Consider the following 21007-nt stretch of genomic DNA (forward strand, 5'->3'; position numbering starts at 1 on the left):
TGAGGCTATCCAACACCTCCCTCACCTTAAATAACTTGGTAGGATTTTTTCTTAGTTCCTTTATTAAGGTACGTGTTTCCATTAAGCCTAAGATTGAATTATTTAAGCCTCTCATATTCTTTTGAAGTTCATCAATAATTGCACTCTTGCCAAGCCATCAACTCTTGCAACTAGAGTAAAAATGGAATTACATTTTCAATGAAGGTTCATTTGCCTTACTTGAGACATCTTTGCTAGATTCTACCTCAAGGCATATCTATGATGCTAAGATTGTGCTTCATAGTATTTTTTCATCTCTAATTCTCTAATTTTTCTAGACTCCTCCTAATGATATTTACTTTACTTTTTCCACGAATTGCTTTTCTAAATCACATGGCTTGGTTATTTATGCCTTCTTGTTTGGTCAATATTGGGGTAGCTATCCTTGTATTTTCCTTCTTACTGTCCTTACCTTGCCTAGTGAGAGAGATTCTTTTTACATTTCCCTAATCTCAGCTAAGTCCTCTCTTCTTTCACCTATTCTTTCCTTTCTTTTTTTACCGTCCTTTGAGGTGATCTAGGCTAATGGGACACCAAACATAACCACACCCCTTTCCCCTTTTAGGTTACATAATGTTCCTCATCCTCATACTCCTCTTGTTTCTTTATTTGCAAATTCTAGCATAAATCTAGAACTAACTCCCACCAAAATTTGTTGAAATTGGATTTGCACACAAAATCTGCAAGGATTTCTTGCATGAATTGCTTTGGAATTCTAAACATTTGGGAGGCTAGACAAGTAAGCTTTAGATTTAAGTAAAGCGAGTTGGATATCCTTGAATGGCTCTCAATCCCAATCCACATAATAAAATTAAGAAGCAGCCTATTTTTATGAAATTGGCTAAGTACGAAAGGGATCAATGAAGAAGGTTCAAGGTATCCATAATTTTATATTGAATGATGTAGATTGTGATTTTTTCAATCATGTCACATGTTTTTGGAAATTTTCAACTATTTCTATTTTGAATTGCTGGTTTTCATTTGAGTTTCTATGAATTAGCACACTTGGGATAGTTTATCAATTTTTTGAAGGACCCGAATTGCTTCTTTAGCTTGTCTCATTCAATATTCTTTCATTATGATGAATATCATTTGTATTTTTATATCTTTTTAGCATCTATACTTGTTATCTCATCCATTTTCAAACTAGATGTCACCCAAGGTTATTCATACCTCACAATCAAACCCATTATAGTTTTATTTTGTACAATTAGACATTGGAAACTGGTTTGATTTCTAATGAACTTTGTGAATGAAAAAGTTGATAAAGGTTGAGATATGTTTATCACATGGATTCCTCTATTTGGACACAAGTGAAATATAGAAGCCTTGACCATTCCCAAACCTTCAAAATGCCTTTGACACTTTTGAAATTTTAACATTATCAAAATTTTTAATTTATTAAGAAAATCTAACCTTTCCAAGCCTTCCTATTTCTTGATTATAAAGCTATTTTTCTACCTTTAGATCCTAAAAATAGTAGGGACATAATTATACTTAGGTTGTCAACTTCTATTTGAATAATCATCATGACCTCAAGGGAGAGAGAGAGAGAGAGAGAGAGAGAGAGAGAAGTAGGTATAGTGTAGACATAGTTCGATCTTCTTGAATATTCCTACATCTAAATCTAAACTTGTTGTAGGAATATATATATATATATATATATATATATATATATATATATATATAGAGAGAGAGAGAGAGAGAGTGTGTGTGTGTGTGTGTGTGTGAATGAAAGAAATATGAAAAATGATTGTCTTGTTTTTATCACAAGTATGTCATGTATATGTGTGATGAACCGTCATTGATGGTGAGTTGAGGTAATAGGCCTATGGAGTAGTTGAGCCTATCAAGGCTTAATATAGCAAGTAGGTAAAACTACCATCGTACACCCACCCATCTTAATGGTGTATTTTTCCATGATTGAGAAGATGATCCTAGTCTCCATCGAGCAAAGACATATTTTACACATTATGAAACTAGTAGGAAATTTCCATTTTTCTACAATGTTGATACATATTTTTTTGTCCATTGCCATCAAATTCGCAATATTTTCTTTATTTTTGTAGGAGTGACAAGTCTATACTAAGGCATCACTCTCATCAAACTTCCCTCCTTGATTGGAAATCTCTCTCTCTCCTTAGCCTTGTGAAGAAATCTTAATAATCACTTATAGGCCCTCCTATTTCATAGATTCAAAGGCCTTTATCTAACACTGTGACTTTGTAGTTGAAATTTAAAGTATCCTGGTAGGTGGACATGACTATAGACCTTCATGCTTAGTGGCAAGTCAACGAGAGATCCTCAAAGTAGGAGACTACAAATGATGTGCCAAAAGATGGAAAGATGTGCCACAAGGCTAAGTGTCCACCTTTATACTAACCCTAACTCCCTAAGTTCACTATAAATAACATGCCTAAAATTTAGTATATCACAAGCTATCCCAACTTGACAAAGGTATCCTCAAAACTTATGATATAGTCAATGAGAGATCATGTTGATGGATAACCATATTAAGAAGAAGCTTTGGTGATCATATGCCATGAGAGAAGTCCTCGAATGAATAGAGATACAAGCAAAGATTCAAATATATAAATAGTCTATGCACAAGAGAAATGAGGTTGCTTTAATAAAAAAGCTATAACCTTTGCTAGAGAGCTCTGATTTGCTAAGTGACATGTACTTATGAAGCAGAAACCATGGGGCATCTATTTCTATCAAAGAAATCAATTCTTGATTATGAAGTTATAGTATTTTAATTTACAATAGAATATTGTTATGGAAATTTTTCTAGAGTAGAGAACTCATGTAACCACAAATGTTTTATGAGAGCTTTCCTCTTTGTAATGAATGGAACTGAGAGGAGAGAGAAGAAGAGTTGAAGAGAGAGGAGAGCAAGAAGACTAGAAGAGGGGAGAGAAAGACAAAAAAGAGGAGAGAAGGGAGAAGGAAGCCATGTAACCTGAGATGAAGGTGAAGAGTATGCTCTTGATAATAATTGGTTACCCTAATCTGGGACTCTCATACCTTAAATACCCTAGTTAATGTGACTGGGTGTTTAACCCCTAGTCGGTGTGTAAATCACTTGCAACAATCCATCCCCATCCTGAAGGTTTTTGCCCTCAAAAACAAGGAGAGGTAAAGAGAGTGATGGGTGGGCTAAGGGAGGGTGGCTAAGTACTACTATGATCCCTTTTACAATAAAAATTGGGTGGGTAAGGACTAGGGATAACATGTTGAACTGGCCTGTGCTGAAGTAAATGGGTCATAACTTTTGATAGGCTACTTCAAATAGGGCACATCACATGTCGAAACAGAGCTTATGACGAGTACTTTTAGTCTATGTAGGATGCAAATGCTTGATATTTGGGTAAGTACAAAATTTTTCTAAAACATTGTGCAATCTGTAGGCAGAGAGTGGTCAAATGGGGCATGACCGGCTAGTCTTCAGGCTGTGGGACCACTTGGAGGTAGGGGAACTCATTGACAATGGATGCTAGGTGCCAAGAGGCTTCTTCCAAGGGTAGGCCTTGCCATTTGATGAGGTATTCTTTAATGGATCGAGACCATAAGTGCTTATCTCCCTGCCCAATGATTGCCTCAGGGATATACTAAGTTATGCCTTCTTCATCTATGGGGGGAAGTCTTCCATATAGTCTATTGAGGAGCCCATGAAGGGTTTCAACTAGCTGACATGAAACACATTGTAGATTTTTGTGGTGGGGGAAATTTCTAAGCGGTAGGCCAAGTCACCAACTCTCTTAAAAATCTGGTATTATAGTCCATAGAAGTTGTGGGCCAGCTTGTTATTGCTTCCCTCTTTGATAGTTGAGTAGCGAGACTTAGGCACTTTCAATAGGACCAATTCCCCTTCCTAGAATTCCAATTGCTTTCATTTCTCATCAACATAGAGCTTCATGTGTGTTTGGGCTATTTGAATGTTCACTTTACATTGCTCAAGTAAGGCTTGCATGCGATCCAACTCAACCTAACTCTAAGGATTGATCTTATCATTAAATAAGACTGTGGTAAGGGGAACTTTAGACCCATATAAGGCCTCAAAAGAGAAAACTCTAATGCTAGAGTGTGTGGAGTTATTATATGAAACTTAGTCAAGTGGAGCCACGTATCCCAACTATATTATACATCATGAAAAAAGTGCCTCAAGTATGTCTCAAGCCATTTGTTTACTCTTTTAGTCTGGCCATCAGTTTGAGTGTGGTATGTAGTGGATGGAGCAAGCTTGGTTCCCATGGAGGTGAAAATTTTCTACCAAAAGTTGCTCATAAAATTTGCATCATCTCGATCATGGACTATGACTTGTGGTAAGCCATGAAACTTGAAGACGTTTTCCATAAATTGAGTGGCCATCTGAGAGGCAATGTATTCGGTCTTAGTGGGGATAAAGTGGGCAGCTTTGGTGAGGTGATCAACTACCACATAGATATACTATTCCACCATTTTTTGGTCATGAGAAGGCTATTGATAACATCCATTGTGATGTGAGTCCATTTCCCTTCAGGGATAGGAAGAGGCTGTAAGAAGCTAGCATGCCTAAGTGTACTATCCTTGTTCTATTGGCACGAAACACATTTAGTCACAAAGTCCTTAATATCCCTCCATAATCCTTTCCAATGAAAGCTCTTTGAAATCCCATCACATGTTTTCAAAACACCCAAGTAACCAGTAGTGGGGCAAGAATGTATCTCTTCCATGATCTTCTGCGTGAAGGGGGAGGTGTGTGGGATGACAATCTTGCCATGGGACCAAAGCAGGCCATGCTTAAGCTGATATTAGGAGTTTTCAGCCATGACACCATGCTGTAATTTCTAGAATATGTGGCTGAAATGATCATCTAACAACAAGTAATCCTCTTGAATCTCTTCAACCCAATCACTGTGAATTCTGAGATAGAGGATACTCCACATGCTCGCATTCTAGAGAGTGAATCAACAACAATATTATCCTTGCCCCAAGTGTGTGAAATGTCAAGGTCATAGTTTTGTAAGGTTGCCACCCATTGCCTTTGCTTAGGAGTCAAAGTGGACTAAGTCAACAAGTACTGGAGGACCCGATGGTCACTTTTTACTTAGAAATGATTGCCATAAAAATAGTGGTGGCATTTCTTGATGGCATGGAGGATGGCCAACATCTCCTCGTCATATACATTCATTTGCATCTCCTTCTCATCAAGCTTGTGGCTCTCAAATGCAATCACACCATGCTCTTGCAACAATACTACACCAATGCCCCTGCCATTGGCATCACAATGAATGGAAAACAACTTAGAGAAGTCAAGAAAGACAAGGATGGTGGTGGAAGTAAGCATGTCCTTTAACTGTTTGAAGCTATGATCAGTAATGGTATCCCAAAACACTACAAGGATATGGAGGTATAGTGAGGGCAGTTTCCGATGCAAAATAGTGACGTCACTATTTGCGATGCTATTACGCAAATAGCGACGGTACTCAAACGAAAAAAACATAGGCCAAAACCTGAATACGGTATTTTACGCACATACACGAAAGAGAGAGCAAAAGGGAGGGAGAAAGGGAGAGCAAACATCTTGCATTTGAGAGGGAGAGGGAGAGAAAGATAGGGAAGGAAAGCTTCTCACCATCGCCACTGCCATTCACGAAGAAGAGGAGGAAGTGTATGGAGGGCGAAGAGGAGCCACCAAACCCTTCTTCGAGCCTTTATGGTGAGTGCATTGTTCCTTCTTACTTTGTTTTTGTGTTTTCTCTTTCTCTTTTACTTGTTTTTGTTAAATTTCATGTGTGTTGAGAGAGGGAGAGGAAATGAGAGAGGGAGAGAAATAGGGAGAGGGAGGGAGAGAAAATGAGAGAGGGAGGGAGAGGAAGAGAGGGAAACAGTAAGCATAATAGGGAAAGAGAGAAAGAGAGGGAGAAGGAGAGAGAGGAAGAGGAAATGAGAGAGGGAGAGGAAGAGAGAAAAGAAAATGAGAGAGGGAGAGAATAGAGAAAAAAACATTAAACATAATAGGGAAAGAGAGAAAGAGACTCAGAAAGAGAGGGAGAGGGAGAGGGAGGGAGAGGAAATGAGAGAGGGAGAGAAAGAGAGAGAGGGAGAGGAAGAGAGAAAAAACATTAAACATAACAGGAAAAAACATTAAACATATCTTGTAGATGAAGTGGAGATTGCTGGACCTGTCCATACGCGATGGATGTTCTTCTTGGAGCGCTTCATGAAAAACCCGAAAGGCTTAACAACGAGCTCAGCCAGAAGGTAGTATGGTTGAAGGTTGGTTGGTGTCTGAGATGCTAGTGCATATTTCACAATGGCTACCAATGGTGGATCCAAACAACAATATGCTATGGTCGCTGAAGGATGATGATAGAATGACCGGAGATGTGGTGGTTGGAAATGGGGTAGAAAAAAGAATGGATGTTGCAATGGAGGAGAAAGTGAATCGCTTTTGTATGTTGCACCATGCCTCTATGGAGACGTGGCTTGCCAGGTACCAGCAAGCTAGGCAAGATCGAGAGGAAGCACGATCTGAATTTCGATGTAGTACGCGCCATCGACCAATTTGATATCTCGAGGGCATGGAGGAGATGCCGCGGTTGCATGGAGCTTTGACCACAGCGTCTCGCGAAGGGGCAGAGGTCTCAACCGAGGAATGGGAATTCTTGAGGGGATGTAGTCCAAAGGTGATGACATGTTTAGGATTTGTCGTATCTATATTTTATATGCGTCAACTAATTGAGTGTTTCAATGTACAGTACAAAATATATAGTGTAGCGTAGTCGCGCGAATGGCATTTCTACGTGGAGCGTATTGACAAAATGCGCTCCACAATAGACTGTGGTATCATGGCAAAGTTCGAGCAAGAGATCCAATGACGAGCAATGGATCCACACACGGTTATTGATGAGATGGAGTATTTTGGGAGCCTGCAAAGTATTGTTACGGTGGATTACCTAGATTCTCCATGATACTATTCGCTATGCAATGGTTCAAAGTGGTACTTGAAGGAGCTGGAGCAAGAGTTCGCGGAGGTCCATCTAGATTTCTCAAAATAGATTTTTAAAAAAATGGACAGATTTTTGTGACACCTTTGTTTTGGCGGCCCATTGTGAACAAGTGCATGAACTCATTTGTTTGTTAATTGTATTACGACATGGTACATGTCACAATAGTTAAATCTCTCTTGTACGTGTTTGTGAACAGGTAATCTTCTATCCAAACCCCTGACAACCTCGATGGTGGTATGTTATATCTTCAGCTCCCCGAAGTGCGAGAGTATATAATCAAAGTGATGTTCCGAGTATAGATGAGGACAATATGCAAATAGAGGGGTCGATATTGCGAGGGGTGGAGGCCACCGAAAGCTTGGAGCATGTAGAGGAGCCAGCATCGGGTAACAATGATGGAAATACAGGAGTCCAAGAATTCTTTGAGAACGACGTGGACTCATCCTTTTGTGGTGACATGTCTATCGACCTTCTAGTTTATGTTGAGTTGTGTCAGGAGATTGATATGGGACCATAGGATACTTCATGCTTGGAGCATCCATTTACTCAATTTTTGACTAATTGCTTATAAGGGTACATAAGATATGCATTTTAAGTAAGATTATTTTTTTAAGATTTATATTACCGTGCTTTGTATGATTTAAATTAATTATGCTAACATCATTTTTTATTTTTGTAGGTGACCTTTTTGGATACTTATATCGTCAGGATAACTCAAGGAATGAGCGATGAGAAGTTGCAGGATATCTTCACACGCATGCCTTCAAATCAGATGGTGAGATTCAGAGACATGGTGGACCATGAACTGTCTCGGACATCGTTAGGATGCTCTATTAGATTTACTTCGACGCGATCAGATACTTCAGCTTCGAGCAGACGAGGTCAACGCTCCAAACTTGGGCCAGACGGAGGGAGTTCTTCAAGGTCAGGTCAAGGGGATACTGCAAAGATATGGATGCAGTGAGCCCGCGGTCAACTCAGGATACAGGTACTACTCCTCGCTCTCATGGCGGTTCCAAAGAGCGTAGCTCAGGTGGTTGCTGTGGAGGCACCGACATGGTGTCTCTGTCTCGTCGTTCTTCTAAAGTTGCGTCACCTTCGGGATTTGTCACACCTATGGGGACATCTACTCCAGTCACTCCAGCTTTTGCCGTCTGAGGTGGCACCCCTATTGGTGCTACTCCAATAGATACTACCCCAGTCGGTACACTAGATGTACAGGGGTCTCTTGGATATACCCAGGAGCGTGGTCGCAGGTGGAAGAGGACTCATCTTAGGCATACCTTGTAGATCATCATGAATGATGAGGGGAGAAGGGTGATGGCTCGCATGAGAGAGTTGTGCCAATAAGTTTTTCGGCACAACATCTTGGATCATTGGAAAAACATACCGGAGGGGAGTAAGGACTACATAGTAGCATCCTTGCATGAGGAGTTTCCGGTACCAGTCCGTAGGAGATAGGTTTTCTACAGGATAGATGATGGAGTATATGCGTGCATATATGTAACACACACGATTGGACGCACGCAGGGCACTCAAGAGTGGGGCTGCAAAGCCCGAGTGGCTAGACGCGGACGACTGGCACCGACTAAGGGAGGAGGCTACAAATTCTCCAACATGTTGGAGTCAGCAACGCGAGGCAGTGAGGGCACGACTAGAGGCCAGAGTGGTCCATCATCTTAGGAGTGGCGGCCACAAGACATATCTGGAGGACTTTGTAAGTTTTTCTTTTGTTTTGCTTGCTTATTTTTTTGCAATATCCTTTGTACTGACAATAATATTTCTAATAGTTAGTATTTTGTTTCCTTTGCAGCACTCCATTACAAATCGTGATCCGATCGGCCTTGAGACTCGATATGTAGAGAGACACAGTCTCACTGCATTGATCAGCCAATTGTATGGATGCAGCGGCCCTGTAACTCACTCATCTTTATTGTCCGTAGTTACCATGTTTAATTAGAATGCATTATTGTATGGTGGACAAATGTGTAGTTTTTTCTTTTTTTGTAGAGTCCGTTCGATGCTGCTTTGCAGTGGGATGAGCTTTCGGATGGCGATGATCTATAGCTCGCCCTTGGATCCCTAGAGCTCACACACCCTTCTTTTTTGGTCACGTGATCTGTGTAGAAATTATCTATGTAGTAGTGATATCTTGCCATGATTTTATCAGTCGCTTTCATTATGCAATCATGTATTTATTTCATGTATCACTGTTATGATTTAAGTACACTTTGTCTTTATTTACACAAGCATTTTACACACAGTGCAGAAACTATTTTGTATGGCCTAAATAAAGCATATAGTGCTATATGGCAGGGCAACTTGTTGCCCTATCACAAAAAAAAAATCCCTGTTAGCGTCGCTATTAGCAGCGTAAATTTACTACACTTGTCGTTATTGGCATCGTGATTAGCATCGCAAAGCGTCATTATCAGCGTCACTATTTGCATCGTTATCAGCGTCACAAATACCAATGCAAATAGCGATACCGATAACGATATTAATGCCGACTGTTCTATGGTGTCACCAACAACGATGCTTTTTGTGACGACGGGGGCAAATTTTTTTATTTACATTTTCGTTGCTTTTAACGTTGGTATAAGGCCTATATCTTGTAGTGAAAGAATGATTCCTTTTTTAAGCGATCAGTCAAAGGTACTACAATGGTGGCATAGTGCTTAATGAAGCTTCTATAGAATGAAGAGAGACCAAGAAAGCCACGCAAAGAAGTGGTGGTAGAAGAAGTGGGCCAGTCCCTAACACATTGCATCTTCTTCAAGTCAGTCTAGATGTCGTTTTTGCTCACAATGTGTCCCAAGTACTCCATAGATGTCTGCATGAAGGTGCATTTTCTCTCCTTAGCAAAGAGTCTATGCTCTCTCAATATGTCAAACACCCTTCTGACATGTGTTAAATGCTTCTTGGACGATTGGCTATAAATGATGATGTTATCAAAGAAAACAAGCACAAACTTGAACAAAAAGGGTTGTAGGATTTTGTTCACGAGGCTTTGAAATGTGGCGGGGGCGTTAGTCAACCCAAAAGGTATCACTAGAAAATGATAAATTCCATGATCACTCCTAAAGGCCATTTTGACCTCATCTCCCTCCCTCATACAAATCTGATGGTAGCCAAAGCGTAAGTCAATCTTAGTGAAAAAGCATGCCCCTTTTAACTCATCCATAAAATTGTCAATCCATGGGATGGGGTAGCGGTTCTTCACCATGATTTTGTTCAAGTCTCTGTAGTCAATGCATATGCAAAAGGAGCCATCTTTATTCTTAACTAACAAGACAGGAGATGCATAAGGGGAAAAACTCGATTCAATGAAACCCATCTTCAACAACTCCTTGACTTGCTTTGCAACCTCTTCACACTCACACTTGGAGAGTCTATAAGGGGGCTTGTTTACTGGCTTGAAATGGGGCTCTAAATCAAGTGGATGGTCCACTTGTCTCTTAGAAGGAAGGACTGTAGGCATCTGAAATAGGTCATTGTATTCCTCAAGTAATGCCTGCAAGGCTAAATCACTAGATACTGTAGAGGGCTAACCATAATTGTCCTTATTCAATTGCAAAACAAAGATTTGTGAGCATTTATTAAACTCCCTTTTGAGTTGTTTTGCTGTAATATCAGCATGATCTTGAACTTCCTCTAGGTGGATGGGCTACACATGCATCATAAACTCCATGTAGATGGAGCCCCAAGAGGAACACCAAGGAAAAGGGATTTCTACTACAAGAAAATCTATCTTGTAACATCAACACGCTTTTGTTTCATTCTTTTGATGACCAAAACAAGGAAAAGAACAAATCTTAGAATCAACCATAATCTTCAATATCTTCATAGAATCCATCAATAGAACAAGAAACACAAAGGAATACATCACTTTTTAATGGAAATCAATCACATATGATTCATCTTCATTGTCTTCATAGTTCTCTCTCTCAATCTCTCATAGTAAGATACATTGTTTTGATAGAATTGGTTATCTCTGACTCTCTCTCTCTCGTACTCTCTCAATAGTACATCATCTCCTTTTTTACAATACTCAAGAATGGCACTTAATAATCCTTCTTAGGTCGTGGATGCACCTCCCAAGAGGTATGGGAGATATAAAAGGGCACCAGAGCCACTACAGTGTCTCTTCATAGCTCACTACTATCACTGTCACTTTAGTCTTCTCTTTAGTCTTCAACAGTTGCTTCTTCTATTTTTTTTCAACTCTTTTGAACTTAGATTCATCCTTTCCAAAAGTTAGAAAACTTTTTCAAAGTCACACATACATTCTACCAAACACTTATAAAATATCTACAAAATAGAACAGATTACGAATAGAGCAGAGATAGAAACTCTACAAAAGGTCTACAAAGGGTAACATAAGGTTATCAAAGAACAACAAATTCTTATAATTCATACTAAAGCCATTCCAAACTATCAAAAACTATTCAATAATCTTTCAAAAGACCTCAACCTTCATCAATCATCAATCCATGCTTCATACATAATAAAATAGAAGCTAAATAGAAGGTATCAGAACCAATCAGAACCTCAACAGAACCTACTAGAACATCACAGAGCTTCATATTTCCACTAAGAATCATCATGAGCTTCCAAAACATAATCAATATCATCCAAAAAACTCTAAAACATTTTGAAAACAACCAAACATCACTCAAAATCTATCAAAATCAACCATTCAGACCTCAAAAACAACAAAAATCAATAAAAAATTCAGTCTTTTTCCACTCCCAATATATATCCCCACACTTAGAAAGGAAGGGTCCTCACGACCTAAGGAAAAGAAGAATATAAGTTTAGTAAAGAGCTCAATTTGATCTTCTTTATTATCTCCACGACCCCAACTTATCACCTATATCTAAGAAAGAATACTACTAAAGGAAAACATCATTATGCATTAACATATCTTATAAACAATTGAAAGTCATGATAAGTTTGTAAAGGATATAAGAGGTTCCTCAGCTTTACATCATAGGCTTGCCATCCACCCAAACCAGTTAGGAAAGGTGTTAATTGATAAGCAGGAAAAGTGGAAGGTATATGGATAGATGGGGAAGGACAAGGCGGAGAAGGGGAAAAGACTCAATCTTCAATGAAAGAATAATAGATAAAGCTTGGAATTTGAGAAAAACCCTAAGGTTGGAAAAGAAGAGGTAAGATAGTTGTTGAATTGGATTGATAAAGAGAAAAATAAGCATCATAGCGATGGGCCATTTGTTGATAATACAATAAGCTAGGAATAGAGGGACCTAAAACAAATTGTTAATGGTAGGCATCAAAGAATGATGAATCGAATGGATGGTTCTTGGAAAGATAAGCTAAAAGATCCACTCTCAGTTGGTTAGTGTTCTGCACATGTATAGAGGCTATATTTTGTCATTAGTTCATGACTACAAAATCAATCATTGAATGCCGTAAAGTGTTAGGGAAAGTAGCCACTTTAGAAGAATAGCACTGGAACATTTCATCTATCCTCAACTCCAAATGATTGACATATAAGACAGCTTGTAAGACCACATTCCTATACCAAGTCAGATCTACATCATCTGGAATTAACAGATCACCTCATAGATACATATAAGATAGCAACCTGGTATCCGTCGTCACAAAATCTTCAAAGACCATACAGACAACTTCTGTCAGCAAATCAAAAGACCAGGTGCCACTACAACCATCGTTTGAAAGAGGGAGATCTATCGTTGAGAGCTTAATATAGAAGGTCAACTTCTACAGATAGTGGATAAAAAAGGAATGGTCATGAGAAACATACTCCTGAAATTGCTCAAATGTAGACCATAATAAATCCATCTTAGATTGCAATCTTGCCACTTTAGCTTGAAACAACAGATATAATGTGGCCTGTCCCTAGAGAACTGCCAAGTCCTGCTGAGATATAGAAGGAATCATGGGGACATTGGGACTTGGAGGGATGGATTGTGATTGTGCCAGTTGGTCCTTCAACTGTTTAATCTAGGAAGCTTGGGATTCCACTATATTGTGAGCACTTTGCAAAGCTGACAGTTTTGTATCCAAAAGATTCTTAAACTCTTGAGCTTCTTTGGACATTTTCTCTTTCTCTTCTGAAACTCTAATGACCTCTGACTAAGCTTCTGTTGAGTTTTCAAAGAAGATATTTCTTCTCTGGTATCAATCATTTGCGTATGTTGCTCCATCTGCTTAAACAGATTGGAAAGAGTGTCTTTAGCAGAGGCTAACATTGTGGTTTCCTTACGCATCTAGTCTTTGGATTGCATCAATTCTTCATAGAAAGAAGCATATAACTCTTGAACACAAGCTGTCACCACTACAAGATATAGGCCTTATACCAACGTTTAAAGCGATGAAAATGCAAATAAGAAAATTTGCCCCCGTCGTTGCAAAAATCGTCGTTATTGGCGACGCCATAGAATAGTCGGTATCACCATCGCTATAAGCGTCAGTATTGGCGTCAGACGTCGTTGATAGCGACGGTTTGCGACGTAAATAACGACGCCAATAATGACGCGAGCAGTAAAATTTGCGACGCTAACAGGGAAAAAAAAAATTGTTGCAAGGCAGCAAGCTGTCGTGCCACATATAGCACTGTGTGCTTTATTAGAGCCATACAAAATAGTTTATGCATTGTGTACAATGCGCTTGCAAACAAAAACAATGTATACTGAAATCATAACACTGATACATAAAATAAATACATGATCACATAATAAGCGATTGGTACAATCATAAAAAGATATCACTAATACATAGAAAATGTCTACATAAGTCAAGCGACTCAAAAATAAAGGTGTGTGAGCTCCAGGGATCCAAGGGCGAGCTATATATCCTCGTCCCCCGAAAGCTCGTCTCACGGCAAAGAAGCATCGAATGGACTCTACAGAAAAAGAAACAACACATCAGTCCACCATACAATAATGCATTCTAATTAAACATGGTAACTACGGACAAGAAAGCTGAGTGACTTACAGGGCCGCCGCGTCTATACAATCCGTCGATCAATGAAGTAAGACCATGCCTATCTACATATCGAGTCTCAAGGCCAGTCGGATCGCGATTTGTAACGGAGTGTTGTAAAGAAAACAAAATGCTAACTGTTAGAAACATGACTATCAGTACAAAGAATAATGCAAAAAAAAAAGCAAAATAAAAGAAAAACTTACAAAGTCCTCCAAATATGTCCTATGGCCGCTACTCCCAAGATGATGGACCACTCCGGCCTCGAGTCGTGCCCTCCCCACCTCGTGCTGCTGACTCCAACATCCTAGAGAATCTATAGCCTCCTCCCTCAGTCAGCGCCAGTCATCTGCATCTAACCACTTGGGCTTTGCAGCCCCACTCTTGATTGCCTTGCGTGTGTCGAATCGTCTATGTGACATGTATGCACGCATGCAATCGATCATCTAGCCCATAGAGAATCTATCTACTGAGGCTGGCACTGGAAACTCCTCATGCAAGGATGCTACTATGTAGTCCTTGCTCCCCTCCGATATGTTCTTCCAATGATCCAAGACGTTGTGCCGAAAAACTTGTTGGCACAACTCTCTCATGCAAGCCATCATTCTCCTTCCCTCATCATTCATGATGATGGCTCCTGACTTACCATTGACTAGATATCCATATCTCCTTGGAATCTGCCTAAGATGGGTCCTCTCCCATCTATGTCCATGCTCCTGGGCATATCCAAGAGACCCCTGTTCATCGGGTGTACCCACAGGGGTAATATCTCTCGGAGTGGCACCCACAAGGGTGCCACCTGTGCTGACAGCTAAGCAAAAGCGAGAGTAACTAGAGTAGACGTCCCCACAGGTGTGACAAATCCCTAAGGTGATGCAGCTCTAGCTGAACAATGAGACGGAGACACCGTGTCCATGCCTCCACAATATCCACCTGAGCCTGAGCTACACTCCCTGGAAGGGCCACAAGAGCGAGGAGTCGCACCTATATCCCGTGTCCATCGCGGGCTCACTACCTCTGTATCTCTGCAGCATCCCCCTAACCTCGAAGCACTCCCTCCCTCTTGCCCAAGTTGTGAGCGTCGAGCTCGTTTGCTCGAAGTCAAAGCATCCGATTGCGCTGAAGTAGATCTAGCAGAGCACCTTGATGAAGACCAAGACAACTCCTGGTCTGCCATATCTTTGAATCTCACGATCTGATCTAGAGACATGCGTGTGAAGATGTCCTATAACTCCTCATCGCTCATCCCTCGACTCATCCTGAAAATATGACCTGCATAGACAAAAAATGATATTAAAATAATCAATTTAAATCATACAAAGCACAATAAATATATAAATCATTTTTTTAAAAATCTCACTTAAAATGCATATCTTATGTACCCTTATAAGCGATTTGTCAATGAATTAAGTAAGTGGATGCTCCAAGTATGAAGTATCCTATGGTCCCATGTTAATCTCTTGACACAACTCCACATACACTCGAAAGTCGATAGACATGTCACGACAAAAGAATGAGTCCACCTCGTTCTCAAAGAATTCTTGGACTCATGTATTTCCATCATGGCTCCAAGCTTTTGACGGCCTCCACCCCTTGCAATATCGACCCCTCTATTTGCATATTATCTTCATCTATGCTCGGAACATCGCTTTGATCATATACTCTCGCACTTCAGGGAGTTGAAGGTATAAATACCACCATCGAGGTTGTCAAGGGTTTGGATAGAAGATTACATATTCACAAACACATACAAGAGAGTTCAAACCATTGTGACATAAACCATGTCATAATACAATTAGCAAATAAATGAGTCCATGCACTTGTTCACAATGGACTGGCAACACAAAGGTGCCGTGTAAATCCGTTCATTTTTTTTCGGAATCTATTTCAAGAAATCCAGATGCATCTCATTGAACTATTGCTCCAGCTCCTCCAAGTACCACTTTGAACCACTGCACATCAAATAGTATCATGGAGAAGCTAGAATAATCCACCGTAACAATACTTTACAAGTTCTCAAAATACTCCACTCATCCACAACCGTGTTTGGATCCATTGCTCCTCACTGACTCTCTTGCTTGAACCTTGCCATGATACTACAGTCCATTGTAGAGTGCATTTTGTCAATACGCTCCACGCGAAAATGCCGTCCCCACGACCACGCTGCACTATATATTTTGTACTATACATTGAAACACTCAAATTAGATATCACATATAAAATTTAGATACGACAGATTCTAAACCCCTCATCACCTTTGGACTACATCCCCTTTAGAATTCCCACTCCTCCATTGAGACCTTTGTCCCTTCGTGAGATGCTGCGGTCAAAGCTCCATACAACCATTGCGTTGACATGAACCACGGCATCTCCTCCATGCCTTCCAGATATCGAATTGGTCGATGACGCGTACTACGTCAGAATTCAGCTCGTACTTCCTCTTGATCTTGCCTAGCGATTTGGTACTTGGCGAGTCACGTCTCCATAGAGGCATGGTGCAATATACAAAAGTGATTCACCTTCTCCTCCATTGAGGCATCCATTAGTTTTTCTACCCCATTTCCAACCACCACATCTCCAGTCAGTCTATCATCGTCCTTCAGCGACCATAGCATTTCATTGTCTGGATCCACCATTGGTAGCCATTGTGAAATATGCACTAGCGCCTCAGACACCAACCAACCTTCAACCATGCTACCTTCTGGCCGAGCTCGTTGTCGCACAAAGCCTTTCTGGGTTTTCATGAAGTGCTCCAAGAAGAACATCCATCCCGTATGGACAGGTCCAAAAATCTCCACTTCATCTACAAGATGCACAAGAAGGTGGATTTGTATCGTGAGCATGCTGATGGGCAGGTATTTCTCAAAGAGACAGACCGTCTCCACTGCTCCCCGCCTTGTGGATTCAATAGAGGATATCTTAATCTCCTTCTGTGAGATCCATTGCACCAAAGTCAACAACCTGTAAATGGCCCCACATATTTTTGGAGTAAGACATTCTGCGATCATGATCGGTAGTACAAACTGCCACAAATGAGAAAGCATTATGAATAATGGGTACACTCCAAATAGCAAAATGCGCACGCGAATTACAATCCATTCGTAGTATAAACCTGACATATCTTATGCCAGTCATGGGATTTTAGCCCTGATAATTGGTCGTCTTTAGAAAATGCGGACCTGAGAGAACGCATCATACCCGTCAAAGTGCTGATAGACTTGATTACTTGCTTCACAATGCAGTCTTCTTTAGTGGACAAAACCCAAGGATCGTGAGGAAGTTGCATGTGACCATCAGCACTCGACTGTGGCCAAAGTGCCTCCATCTTACCTACCTCCTTCAAATCCATTCGTACCCCTATAGTGTCTCTCTTTCTTGTGATGTGGTCCCATAGCAAGCTGCCCACATTCTTGAAAATATGCATGGGATCCAACAAGTGGTTGACGTGTAAGTGGGTCCAATATAGCAACTCATAGAAAACTGAGAATTGCCGCCACATTCCGTTTGGATGTGATTCCATGTGGACCATTTTCAGCTCATACCAGCTTGCGGCATTCATACGTGTTAGAGGTCGTCCAAGGAAACCTTCCCTGAGTTCATGATCCTCTGGCAAGAAAGCAGTGTGTCCTTGATATACCATCTTATTCATGGTTCATGACCTTCGGGAGTCTAACTGTGGCCCGCACAACGGACATGCATGATAACCTGAGGTAACTAAACCTGTTCCAACAACATGATCCAGTGAATACTTGCCTGAACAAGAAAAAATATAGATATTACCAATGAGAATGGAATTCTGCTCACCTCGAATCCCGAAAAGTCATGCATCGTCCACATGAGAATGGCTCGAATATTGACTGACCGCCGACCTGACCGCCGACCATCGCGCCTACTTATATCTTGCACGGTGACCCCCTCCTCCCAGAAAATCTTAAGCTTATCGACTAATGGACGAAGATACATGTCCATATTTTTGACTTTGTAGCGGTCGGGGACGAGTAAGCTAAGGATGAGATGTTCTTTCTTCGTAGAAAGCCATGGAGGGATATTGTAGTTGACAAGGACTATAGGCCACACATTATAAGAAGTTGAGCGTAGACCGAATGGGTTCACGCCATCAATTGCAAGATCGAGCCGAAGATTTCTTGGCTCTTGGGCAAAGCCTGGAAAGGTAGAGTCAATGTGGCTCCATGCGCGTGAATACGCTGATATTCGTTGAACTCCATCCGTGGACCTATTCTGCGCATGCCATGTTGTCAAGCTCGCCATGCCGGATGTATGAAACATGTGGTTTATGCGGGGAATAAGCGGAAAGTGTCTGAGAACTTTTTGAGGGATGGTTTATCCTTGCAAGTCCTGTCGATACCTGTGAGCACCACACTTTGGACATGTCTCCATAGTCTCGTATTCTCCTCGAAACAGTATGCAATCGTTGATACATGTATGGATGTTATTATAGTCTATGCCAAGCTTTTGTAAAACATGTTTGCATCATCACGAGACTCAGGCATGGTATTTGCAGGTGGTAATATATAATATTTTAATAACCTTTAAAAAATCATAAACAACTTTAAAAAGCACAAATATTTGTAATAATAGTGACGAAAAAAAAAATCAACGAAGCGTATGTACAAGGTACCTGAACAACTTAGTCACACTCATATCGCTCCACCCGTATTTTGCTTGCACACTTAAGAGTGCAAGCAGTGTCTTCAGTTGAGATACTCGACACCCATCATATAACGGTATGGATGCTTCCTCTCTAAGCGGATCAGAAGTCTCGACATCCATGGGAATCAATGCATCGATCATTGCCTCCATCTCAGGCTCCAAGATTGTAGGTAGGTCTAGAAGGTTGCCTGTCTCCTCTGGCATTGACGATATAGATTGGCCTTGCAAGTGGTGGATTGGCTCCTACACTCCATCCATCGCATGCCCACGTACTCTTCTGATTGGCCGCAAAGGGTGCACTCCTCCTTGGGATGAGACATCACCTCCCTCAATAGAAAATTTGCCAGCGAGACCCAATCTTATTGTATATGATATTCAATTAGCTGCGAGTACAATGCATGATTGATATTAACTTCAAATTACCGTTTGTTGAAAATATGCAATTGCCTGATCAATGATCTCAGATTGAAACTTGCCAAATCTGCGTACGTATTCTATAGACAATTGGTGTTTTCGTCTAATTGCCAGCTTGCATTGAGAGCAAGGACATGGGACATGCTGATTAAGATACGCCTCGCGATCTTGAACAACAGGACCTTTTGCATTTTCCATTTTGTCTACGTTACAACAAACAATTTGTTTTTGTTATCATTCTTTTCTTTTCTTAGATTGTTATCCTCTCCTTCCATCTCTCTCTTTTTCTATGACCTAGCATATAGTATCATAGAACACTAGTATTTAGTACCTAGTACTCAATACCTGGCACATAATATCATAGCATCTTAGTATCTAGCACCTAGTACTCTAGTATGTAGCAGGTGCTAGGGTACCCTCTCTTTCTCTCTTTCCCTATTAGGTTTAATGATTTTTATCTCTTTTTCTCTCTCCTCTCTCTCTCTCATATTTCTTTTTCTCTCTCCTCTCCATCTCATTTCCCTTTCACTCTCATTTCCATTTCTCTCTTTCTCCCTCTTGTAATATATCAAACACTGCAATTCACGCATGAACCTCCTTTTTAGATAATGGGATAATGATGTAGCATTTTGAAAATTATTAAGGATAATGGTTTTTTTTTTTGCTTATTCCCCCCAGCCGAAAATCGTGCTGGAGGGGGAGAGGAAAATAGAATGTCCAGCAAGCTCCTTAATAACCCCCCTCCTTGTAAGCTTCTGGAAGCTTAGAAGCTTCCAAAGGGGGGGGGCCTTCTTAGTCCCCCTTTCCTTTGGGCTTAAAACCCTTTCCCCCCCCTCCCCTGTGTTTTAACCCCCTTAAGCCCCCTTTTCCATGGTTGTTGGAACCACCCTCCCCACCCCCTCCCTTTGAAAAAAATTTCCCATTATCCTTAATAATTTTCAAAATGCTACATCATTATCCCATTACCTAAAAAGGAGGTTCATGCGTGAATTACAGTGTTTGATATATTACACCTCTCATTTCCTCTCCCTCTCTCACCCTCACCCTCTCTTTCTCTCTTTCTCTATTAGGTTTAATGAAATTTTCTCTTTTTCTCTCTCCTCTCTCTATCTCATTTTTTCTCTCTCCTCTCCCTCTCTCATTTCCCTTTCTCTCTTTCTCCCCCTCTCTCATTTCCTCTCCCTCCCTCACCCTAACCTCTTTTTCTCATTCCCTATTAGGTTTAATGATTTTTCTCTTTTTCTCTCTCCTGTCTCTCTCTCCCTCATTTCCTTTTCTCTCTCCTCTCCCTCTCTCATTTCCCTTTCTCTCTTTCTCTCCCTCTCTCATTTCGTGTCCCTCCCTCACCCTGACCCTCTCTTTCTCTATTAGATTTAATGATTTTTTCTCTTTTTCTCTCTCCTCTCCCTCTCTCATTTCCCTTTCTCTCTTTCTTCCCCTTTCTCATTTCCTCTCCCTCCCTCACCCGAACCCTCTCTTTCTCTCTTTTCCTATTAGGTTTAATGATTTTTTCTCTTTTTCTCTCTCCTCTCTCTCTCATTCATTTTTCTCTCTCCTCTCCCTCTCTCATTTCCCTTTCTCTCTTTCTCTCCCTCTCTCATTTCCTGTCCCTCTCTCACCCTGACTCTCTTTTTCTCTCTTTCTCTATTAGATTTAATGATTTTTTTCTCTTTTTCTCTCTCCTCTCCCTCTCTCATTTTTTAATCTCTCCTCTCCCTCCCTCACCCTGACTCTTTCTTTCTCTCTTTTCCCATTAGGTTTAATGATCTTTCTCTATTTTTCTCTCTCCTCTCTTTCTCATTCATTTTTCTCTCTCCTCTCCCTCTCTCATTTTCTTTTCTCTCTTCCTCTCCCTCTCTCATTTCCTCTCTCCTTCCCTATTAGGTTTAATGATTTTTCTCTCTTTTTCTCTCTCC

The sequence above is a fragment of the Lygodium microphyllum genome, chromosome 12, assembly GCF_053477565.2.
Source record: "Lygodium microphyllum isolate KBCC chromosome 12, Lygodium_microphyllum_v1.1.10, whole genome shotgun sequence".
Lineage (NCBI taxonomy): Eukaryota > Viridiplantae > Streptophyta > Polypodiopsida > Schizaeales > Lygodiaceae > Lygodium > Lygodium microphyllum.